This window comes from Suricata suricatta, chromosome 7 (assembly GCF_006229205.1).
Source record: "Suricata suricatta isolate VVHF042 chromosome 7, meerkat_22Aug2017_6uvM2_HiC, whole genome shotgun sequence".
Classification (NCBI taxonomy): domain Eukaryota; kingdom Metazoa; phylum Chordata; class Mammalia; order Carnivora; family Herpestidae; genus Suricata; species Suricata suricatta.
In genome coordinates, this window is record NC_043706.1 from 90,117,977 (window position 1) to 90,127,771 (window position 9,795).

General features: G+C 36.0%; 1 pseudogene; it reads left to right on the forward strand.

Annotated features, from left to right (window-relative positions):
• The first annotated feature begins 5,968 nt into the window (after nucleotides 1–5,968).
• Nucleotides 5,969–7,657, forward strand: LOC115295823 (annotated as a pseudogene).
• The last annotated feature ends 2,138 nt before the right edge of the window (nucleotides 7,658–9,795 follow it).

Below are 9,795 nucleotides of genomic sequence, written 5' to 3' on the forward strand. Positions count from 1 at the left end.
GCCAAGGAAAAGCTCTGCTAGAAACTGCAGCTAAGTTCTAACACAAAAAGCCGGCATGTTGATGGTACAATTACAAATCTATATGTGCAAATATAAAACTTTAGTGCTGAGAACAACTTTCAAAGTCTATCAAATCCTTTTAACTTACATATGAGAACCAGAGAACTTAGTTAAGTGACTTACTCAAGTTCATATAGCTGTTCATACAATCTAGGCTCATCCTATAGAACACCAGTTTAGAAAAGGATAAGTGCTCTGAACCTATGTCTCAAAGTAGAACACAATCACCCTCCAAGCTCACATAAATAATGTATTCACTTACAATCCGTCATGTTACAGAAAAGTGTGGAGAAATACTTCAAAGAAAATAAGACTGTAGTTTTCTTACAGCTGATGGGAAAATCCTATGATGATGGAAGATGGAGATTGTGAAGTGGACAGAAGTATGAAAGCTGAAAACAGGTAGACTAAAATTCCTAGTGAGATTAAAATTTAAAGCCCTGCTATAGGAGCTGGTGCATTTTCGGAAAGTGGATTACAAATCTGCCTGCAAGCTATTTGGCAGCCAACATAGAGAGGCAGGTCAGATCTGTTCTTGAATCATAGTCTAAGATAAAAATGAGCCAGTGACTCAGGAGAAATCTGAAAGGAATTTCTCCCACGGGTCCTTGTGAAGGAAAAAATGTGAAATAGACTAAATGATGTCTTTAAAATAATTCTGAGTTTCACAATATCATTTGTATAATATTATTCAATAAAGCCCAAAGCCTTAAAAAGTGCAGTTCAGGAAAACTGAGGGGATTGGGTGGAGGGCTAAGTGAGATGGAATATATCTATTTCTCCACACAAAACAGGCCAAGCACTCCATGAGGGCAAACAGCCCCTGTCTTGTTCATCATTGTGCTCCTTAATGTACCATCTCCCATAGTAGAGAGTCTCAATGGTTCAAAATGCTCAACCAAAAAGCCAAATGAATTTATCTCCACCTCAGTCAATCAAATGAGGAAAGTAAAATGTGGGAAGTACAGCTTTTCAAGGCAGGACCACATTATTGACTAGGATCCCAGAAGACATCAGTTCCAGGCTTACATTGGTATGCAAAGAATTTGAACAACAGTTTCAGAAGAAACATTTCAAATTTGCAGTTAATATTAAATTGGAAGAGACAGCAAATAATGAGAAACAAAGGAGGCAGATAAAAGGGTTTTAGATATTTCAAGTACCTACCCAGCTAATAAATGCAAATGAAGCTCAGTGCAGATAAGCACAGAATTATGAGTCTGGAAGCAAAGAAAAAAAAAAGGAGGACTATCTGCTTAATGGAAATGAGCTGCACGGTGCTGACCAGGAATGAGATCTGGGGAATTACTGCAGAAGAAATCCCTCAAGCTTTCAACCCACTTTGCTACAATGGAAAAGAAACATGATGATGAGCTGTATTAAACCACAATATACAACTATCAAGTCACGCTCCACATTGGGTGAAAACGAAACCACAGCAAGGAAAGAATAAGATTTTTTTCTTAAATTTAAACTGTCATTCTATTCAGGGCAAACCATCCTCAATGATTTTTTTTTTTTTTTACATCTCAACCTTAAGTAATTGTCTTCTCACAATTTATTTGGAATGTGGTTTCTTATGATTTGCTTGTATTCTCTGCCATTTTCTATGCCATTCCACAATTATTCAAAGATCTCCAGAATATAGCCATTATACCTGAGAGAAGAAACCATCAATGTAAAAACCAGAAGACACTTGGATTACAAAGTCTTACAATTTTCTTTGTTGGTCAAAAAAAGAAACATAAGTTCATAGCTTTTAAAGCTAGTAGACATTCTAAATACCAAATAGCTAATACTAATACCACATTACAGCTGAATTTCTCAGACTCAGAGGTCCTGTGATGTCAGCTGACCACATTACAGTTCACTCTAGAACTGTCTGCATCAAATTCAACACACAGTTGAAGGAGATAGGCATGGTAGAATGAATACTTAAAGGCTTCCCTGGCCAAAATGAGATCTCCCTTTTCTGGCTTCGGTTCCTGAAATCTCACATTCATTCATTCAACAAATATTTCTTGAGTCCTCACTAATGATTTGTTACTGTTCTAAGTATTTATGATATATCAGTAAACAAAAGAGATAATACCTTTATTTTCATTGAGCTTAAGTTCTAGTAAGGGGGGGGGGAACAATAGACAAATATACACAGAAATGAGGCAGATCCTCTCAAGTAATGGGAAGGACCAGAAAGATAATGGAGAAAAACCAGAGAAGGGTGCAAGGATTATGTAAGGAAAATGATCAAGAAAGACTATTCTGAGAAGGTGACATTTAAAGACTTAAGAATGAGGAGTCCATTGCGAAATACAATTATGACCTGGACGTCATTTACTAAAATCTCATTCTAAATTAATTTCTCAGATTTTTAATCTAATTGCCTTGTAGACTATAAAAAAAGAACAGAGAATATATTATATTTCATATGAAGGAAGGATACAATCGGTTGGGAACACAGGATTTAGACTAATGAGCAGACCCTCAAACTTGGTGAAGAAGAAAACAGGGGAAATGCTTCCTGGAAAACACTGTAAACTGAAGAGATGGGATTCAAAACACAATTATCAAGAGTACGATCCACTAAATTTAGTCCCATTTTCCCCAATATTAACCCTACAATGGATATGGCATTTTCTTCACCTAATCAGTGACTTTCACTAGATACTTTATGTAAACTAACAGTGGTTCAGTTTTCTTTTAAAATAGGAAAAGCTGTAGGATGTTGTGGGAGCAGCCTCTACATGATCCTCGATGGCCTCTGTCTGCTGGTACTCATGCCCTGTGTAGTCTTCCCTCCTGAGAATGGGTTGTACCTTGACATTCACTTCTGTAAATAAAGTTCAGAAAAAGTGATGAGATGTCACTTCTGAGACTAAGTTGCAGAGACCATGGCTCCCTCTTACTCACTTACTGGCTCTGAGACAAGTCAGATGCCATGCTGTGGGCTGCCATGGATAGGCCCATATGGCAAGAAACTGAGGAAGGACTAAATCCTGCCGACAACCACATAAGTGAGTTTGGAAACAGATCCTCTCCCAGATAAGCCTTCATTGAGACTGCTTCCCCAGTCAGCACTTTAATTACATCCTTGTGAGAGAAACTGAGGCAGAGGCTTCTAGCTATGCCATGTCTGGATTCCTGACCCATAATAATTTTGAGATAATAGATGTTTATTGTTTTAGGTTGCTAAACTTTTGGAGTTATGTGTTACAAATCAATAGATAACTAAAATATACACCAAGAAAGCACTTTCAATTTTGTCCCTCCTCCCTTTGACATCAGTTAGCCATTAAATTCCTTTTCATTCTGAATATAATCTCATAAGAATATCACATGAAATATTAACAAAGAGTTTGATGTCTATAAATTTAATTGTTTGTGTTTGATGTCTATAAATTTGTTTGTTCAATCAGTCAGAAATTGATGAATTTCTTTCCTGTGGTTAGTCTTGGGCATCCCTAAGCTCAGGTGACCAAGGAATACCTAACCCTCTCTGTCTGAAGAAGAAAAGTACACTCCTGGTCCCCCATCAATTGTATGTATCATAGTCAATCTCTACTTTAGCCATTCTTTCCTGGTAGCCCCCTGAGGTTCCCAATTTGACTTCACCATTCACAGAAGTGAAGAAAATGTGACAAACTCCCCACTAAAACCAGCAGAGAAAATTAGATCAATTAAGATCATTAAGAGTTTAAAATGCAAATTGAATTACTTTGGGATTAAATACCATCATTTCTCTAATATAATTTAGCTGAACCAAAGAGGAGTTCTTATTATATCTGAGTCAATAATATGCTCCTTGTTTATCTTTGAAAAGTTAGGGAATGTCTCCAGGAAAACTGTACAAGTACTCCGATTATACCAAAATAAACATAATACTAATCAAAACAGCCCCTACAGAGCACTGCCACTGGCTATTAGCTCTAAGGCACTACACAGTAGGTCTTCTTGAGCACAGTAACTACATTGATATTAGACTTTGCAAATTCAAGGAGGCAGTTCTGGACTACAGAGAACTTCCAAATATAAAAACAAAAATGCATTTTAAAAACCTTGGAAAGTATTACTCCCTTGCCTCATGGCCTCATCATGAGGGGAACCAGTCCAACAGGGACAACCAAAGGAGGAAAGCCTAGGAGAATTCCCCGACTTCCACCTCTTTGTTTTAATCCTTCCACAGCATTGGCCTACATAAAAATCAATACATACATCAACTTTCTATCATCAATAAGTGTTGCAAATAGGCTGCCATTCTGGAAATAGCCATAGATTCAAGGCCAAACTCTCTCCTGTGGCACCACTGAATGCCAAGTAGGAACATCTAAAATAGAATTTGGCCCTAACAACACTTATCCTCCCCACCAAAATTTCCTTTATGGGAAGCAATAGAAAAAACATGCTTTTCCTGTAAACCATTCTTGATATACCTCATCTACAAAGAAATCTAATTTCAATTTTAAGCTTTCCATTACCAGATAAAAATAATAAAAGTTCAAGTCTATAATTTTTTAATGTATATTTTTACCCAGTCTTATTAAGAATTAACATATATCAGTGTATAAGTTTAAGGCATGTAGCACGATAGCTTGATTTCCATATATTGTGAAATGAATATCACAATAGGTTCAGCTGACATCCACCTTCTCATTTAAACACAATAAAATAAAAGAAGAAAAGGAAAAAAATTCTCATTGTGATGAGAACTCATAGAATTTACTCTTAAGAACTTTCCTATGTATCACACAGCAGTGCTAACTATAGTCATCATGTTGTACACGACATCCTTAGTACTTATGTATCTCATAAATGGAAGTTTATACCTTTTGATTATTTCACTCCAACTCCTTCCCACCTCCAGCCTCTGTTTCTGGTCACCACAAGCCTGATCTCTTTCCTATGAGTTTGGTTGTGTTTGTTTATTTATTTGTTTGATTTAGATTACACATATAAGTGGGATCATATAGTACTTGACTTTCTCTGACTTATTTCAGCTAGTATAATTGTGTGTGTGTGTAAATATATATATATTTTACAACTTCTTTGTCCTGTCATCCATCAATGGACACTTAGGTTGTTTCCCTGTTTTATCCATTGTAAATAATGCTGTTATGAACACGAAGGCGCAGATATCTTCTCAAATTAGTGGTTTTTTTCTTTGGATATATTCCCAGACACAGAATTTCTAGATCGCATGGTAGTTCTATTTTTACTTTTTTGAGGATCCTCTTTATTCCACAGTGGCTGTACCAATTTTACAACCCACCAACAGTGTACAAGGGTTTCCCTTTTCTTTACATCCACACCAACATTTGTTATCTTTTAACTTTTTAAATGATAACCATTATAACAGGCATGAAGTGGTATTTCAATTTCTCTAATGACTAGTGATGTTGAATATCTTTCCATGTACCTACTGGCCTTTTACATATAAATATCTATTCAGGTCCTGTGACTACTTTTTAATTGGATTATTTGGAGTTTTTTTGCTACTGAGTTGTGTGAGTTCTTTATATATTTTCGATATTAACCCTTATTAGATATACGATTTGCATATATTTTTCCCATTCTGTAGACAGCATTCTCACTTTGCTGATGGCTTCTTTCGCTGTGCAAAAACTTTTTAATTTAATATAGCCCCACTTGTTTATTTTTTATTTTGTTGTTTGTGCTTCAGGCATCACATCCAAAAAATCATTACCAAGACCAATGTCAAGGAGTCTTATTCCTAATGTTTTCCTCTAGTTCATGGTTTGAACGCTTACATTTAAGTCTTTAATCCATTTGAGTTAATTCTTGTGAGTGAGATAAGACATCGGTCTAATTTTACTCTTTTACATGTAAATATCCAATTACACCAGCACTATTTATTGAAAAGATTATCTTTTCTCCATTGAGTATTCTTGGACTTCTTCAAAGTAAAATAAGTTAACTTACAAGAGAAATTAATAAACTTCAAAAAGAAACAGAAATGTACAATCAAGAGAATTCAGTATATTTGTCATATGAAAAGAGAGCTGAGACATGTTGAAATCAAAGAGTTTCAAGGACAACTAGCAAAGCATAATATATTGGTAAGTAAACTTAACCCCAATACTGAAATGGAAGAAGTAAGGAATGATTACAACATGCTTAAAGCTCAAAATGATTGAGAAACACAATGTATGGATAACATATTTATAGAAAGAAAAGAGAAGGAAAAACATTAGAAGTGCAGAAGAAAAATTTCAACAGGAAAAGCAAGCAGCATATGGCATCATCAAAAGCCTGTCTCCTGAAAAACAAGTCAAGTACGTAGAAATGAAAACCACAAATTGTTGCAGGAATTAGATACATTTCAGCAACAACTAGATTCACTGAACATGAAAAAAAACAGAGCTTGGAAGCTGAAATAGCACACTCCCAAGGTTGAACAAGAGGCTGTACTGCCGCATGAAAAACTTTATAAGTTGGAGTCCTATCGAGACGAAATGGTTGCTGAAGACAAAAGCATGGAATCTCCAATGGAAGAGAGAGAGATTATTTAAGCAGGTTAAAGAAGGTAATTAGGAAATAGCAAGCATGGAGCAACAGTTAAATATATAAAAGAAAAATAAAGGAAGTTAATGAAGAAACTGGACAACTGGACATGGATTTAGAAGAACACCAAGTTGAAATGAATCAGAAGTATAAGGAACTAAAAACGTGAAAGGAAAATATGAACACTTTTATTGAGTTGTTTGAAGAACTAAGAATCAGGAACTGGAGCAGAAAGCACAGATAGAAGCCAATATTATTACACTTTTGGAGCACTGTAGTAGAAATATAAATTGTCTGAAATAGATATCCTCTATCACCAATCAAGAACTGAAGATGAGGCAGGATGGTCTCAATTTTAAATCTACTAAAATGCAGAAATCACAAAGTACAGCTAGAAATTTGAGTTCAGAAAGCCAATGTCTACAGTTAGATCTACAGAAAATGGAGCTTCTGGAAAGTAAGATGGCTGAGGAAAAGCATTCTCTGAAAAGCAAAATTAAGCAAATGACAGTTGATTTGGAAACATATAATGATTTGTCAGCTTTAAAATCATCAGGTGAAGAAAAGAAAAAGAAATTACATCAGGAGAAACAGTATTAACAACCATTGAAATGCCTTTCAGAAAAAGAACAGAGAATGGGCACCTGGGTGGCTCAGTCAGTTAAGCCTCTGACTTTGGCTCAGGTCATGATCTCACAATTCGTGAGTTCGAGCCCCAGCACAGAGGTTGGAGCCTGCTTCAGATTCTGTGTGTGTGTCTCTCTCTCTGCGCCTCTTCTCCTCATGCTCTGTCTCTATCAAAAATAAATAAAAGTTAAAAAACAAAAAATAAAATAAAGAGAAGCTAAACATATAGTATGAGGTGCTAAAAACACAATTGCAAGAAAATAAGACACATTCTTAGATTACAAATTTGGAGAGGAAGTGACAACACCATGAGCAAAATAATTTTGTGATGAAAGAATTCATAGCAACCAAGAGTCAAGAGAGTGGTTACCAGTCAATTCTGAAGAATGTGACCAAGCAGGTTGCAGAGTACAATAAAAGCATCATGGACGCTCTACATAGCGTGAGCTGAAACTGAGTCTGAACCAACTGCACGTCTCCATAGTAGTGTCCTCCACTGCTAAACTTTGGACAAGCTGACTGACAAAAAATGGCTTACCCTTGAAGCGTTTTACCTAAAATTTTTGAGTGCTATAATTTTTGTGACCTCTTTGAAGAGTGGTATTTTAAATAGTATAATATTTTGGGGTGACTGGGTGACTGAGTCGGTTAAGCAGTCGACTTCAGCTCAGGTCATGATCTCACAGTTCATGGGTTTGAGCCCCACATCAGGCTCTGTGCTGAGAGATTGGAGCCTGCTTCTGATTCTGTGTCTCCCTATCTCTCTGACCATCCCTGCTCACGCTCTCTGTGTGTCTTTCTCTCAAAAATAAATAAACATCTAAAAAATTTTTAAATAATAATATTTCAATAAAAAGTTTGCATATTAAATAAATAAATACAACTAATAGCAACTTAACTTCAATAGTATTCATAAGGCCTATACTTTAATTTCTCCTCCTCTCACACTTCAGATTATTGCTTTTACACTTAGATGCTTTTTACACTATGTAACTAATAACAGATAATTGTATAGTCTTTAATACATTCATTTTAACTTTAAAATTAGCATTGCAAATGAATTATGCACCACTATTACCATACTGCAGAATCTAATTATGACTATATATTTATAATTACCAGTAAGACTTACACTACCTTTTTATATTTTTATAATAATTAGCATTCTTTTACTTCAACTCAAAAAACTACCTTAGGCATCTCTTATAAGGTAGGTCTGGTGGTAATGACCTCCCCCAGTTTTTGTTTGTGCAGGACACAAATGATAAGCTCATTGCTAACACTGTACTCAATGGTGAGAGTCTGTGTCCTGCACAAACAAAAGCTGTCCTTCATTTCTGAAGGACAACTTCACTGGGTATAGAATTCTTGACTGATAGTTTTTTTCTTTTAATATTTTGAATATATCATCTCATTTTCTCCTGGCCTGAAAGGTTTCTTTTGAGAAATCTGTCGATAATCTTATGGGGGCTCCCTTCTATGTAACTCTTCTCTTGCTGCTCTTAAATTCTTCGTATAATATGTCTCAGTTTAGCCCTACTTGGATTCAACCTATTTGGGGTCTTTTGGACCTCATGGATCTGGATGTCCCTATTTCTCCCTAGGGTTAGAACATTTTCAGCCACTTTGCTTTAAAAATATTTTGACCCCTTTCTCTTTCTCTTCTCCTAATGGAATTCCCATAATGTGAATACCATTTCTTTTCATTGTGTTCCATAATTCCCATAATTTCATTCACTCTTTTTCATTGTTTTCTTCTTTGCTCCTCTGACTGGATAAATTCAAATGTTCTATCCTCCCGGTCATGGATTCTTTCTCCTACATGGTCTAGTCTACTTTCAAAACTCCACTGAACTCTTCAGTTCCTGTGTTTGTCAACTATAAGATTTCTGAGGTTTTTATGGTTAACATTTCCAAAATTTCTTATTCTGTTCATGCATTGTTTTCCTAATTTTACTTAGTTGCCTGTCTGCATTTTCTTATAGTTTGCTAAACTTCCTTATGAGCATTATTCTAAATTCTTTATCTGATATATTATAGATCTCCATTTCTTTAGAGTCAGTTATTGGAGCTTTATTAGTTCCCCTGGTGGCATCTTTACCTTATTTTCTACGATCCTTGATTCTTTATCTTGAGTAATTTAGCAACCAGGCTTTTCCCAGACTTTATAGGTTTGCATTAACAGTTGCAGCTCTTCACCAATAAGGTCGGGTTTCTGGGTTATGTCTTTGGGCAGGTGAAGCCTACTACCATGATCTATTTTGGGACAAGCCAACTGTTCAAGCTCTGAGGACAAGGATGGGATGTGCTACTGGCTGGTAAAAGTTGGACAGGGCTGCTGGCTTGATTCCCAAGTAAGGCTGTAGGATGGACTCTATAGTTTCCTGGATTCTCTGGTCAGTCTCCTGAGATAGTTGGGTAATAAATACATTCAGTAATAGATGGTACTATGAATTAGTTTCCCTGTCCTAGTAGGGCAGCAGGACGGGACCCAGGGCCTATACAGCTCATTGTTTGTGTACCTGAGTCAGGCTAGAGTGCACACTGAATTTCCTGGTGCAGTGAAGCCATCAGTTTTGCTCATCAGAG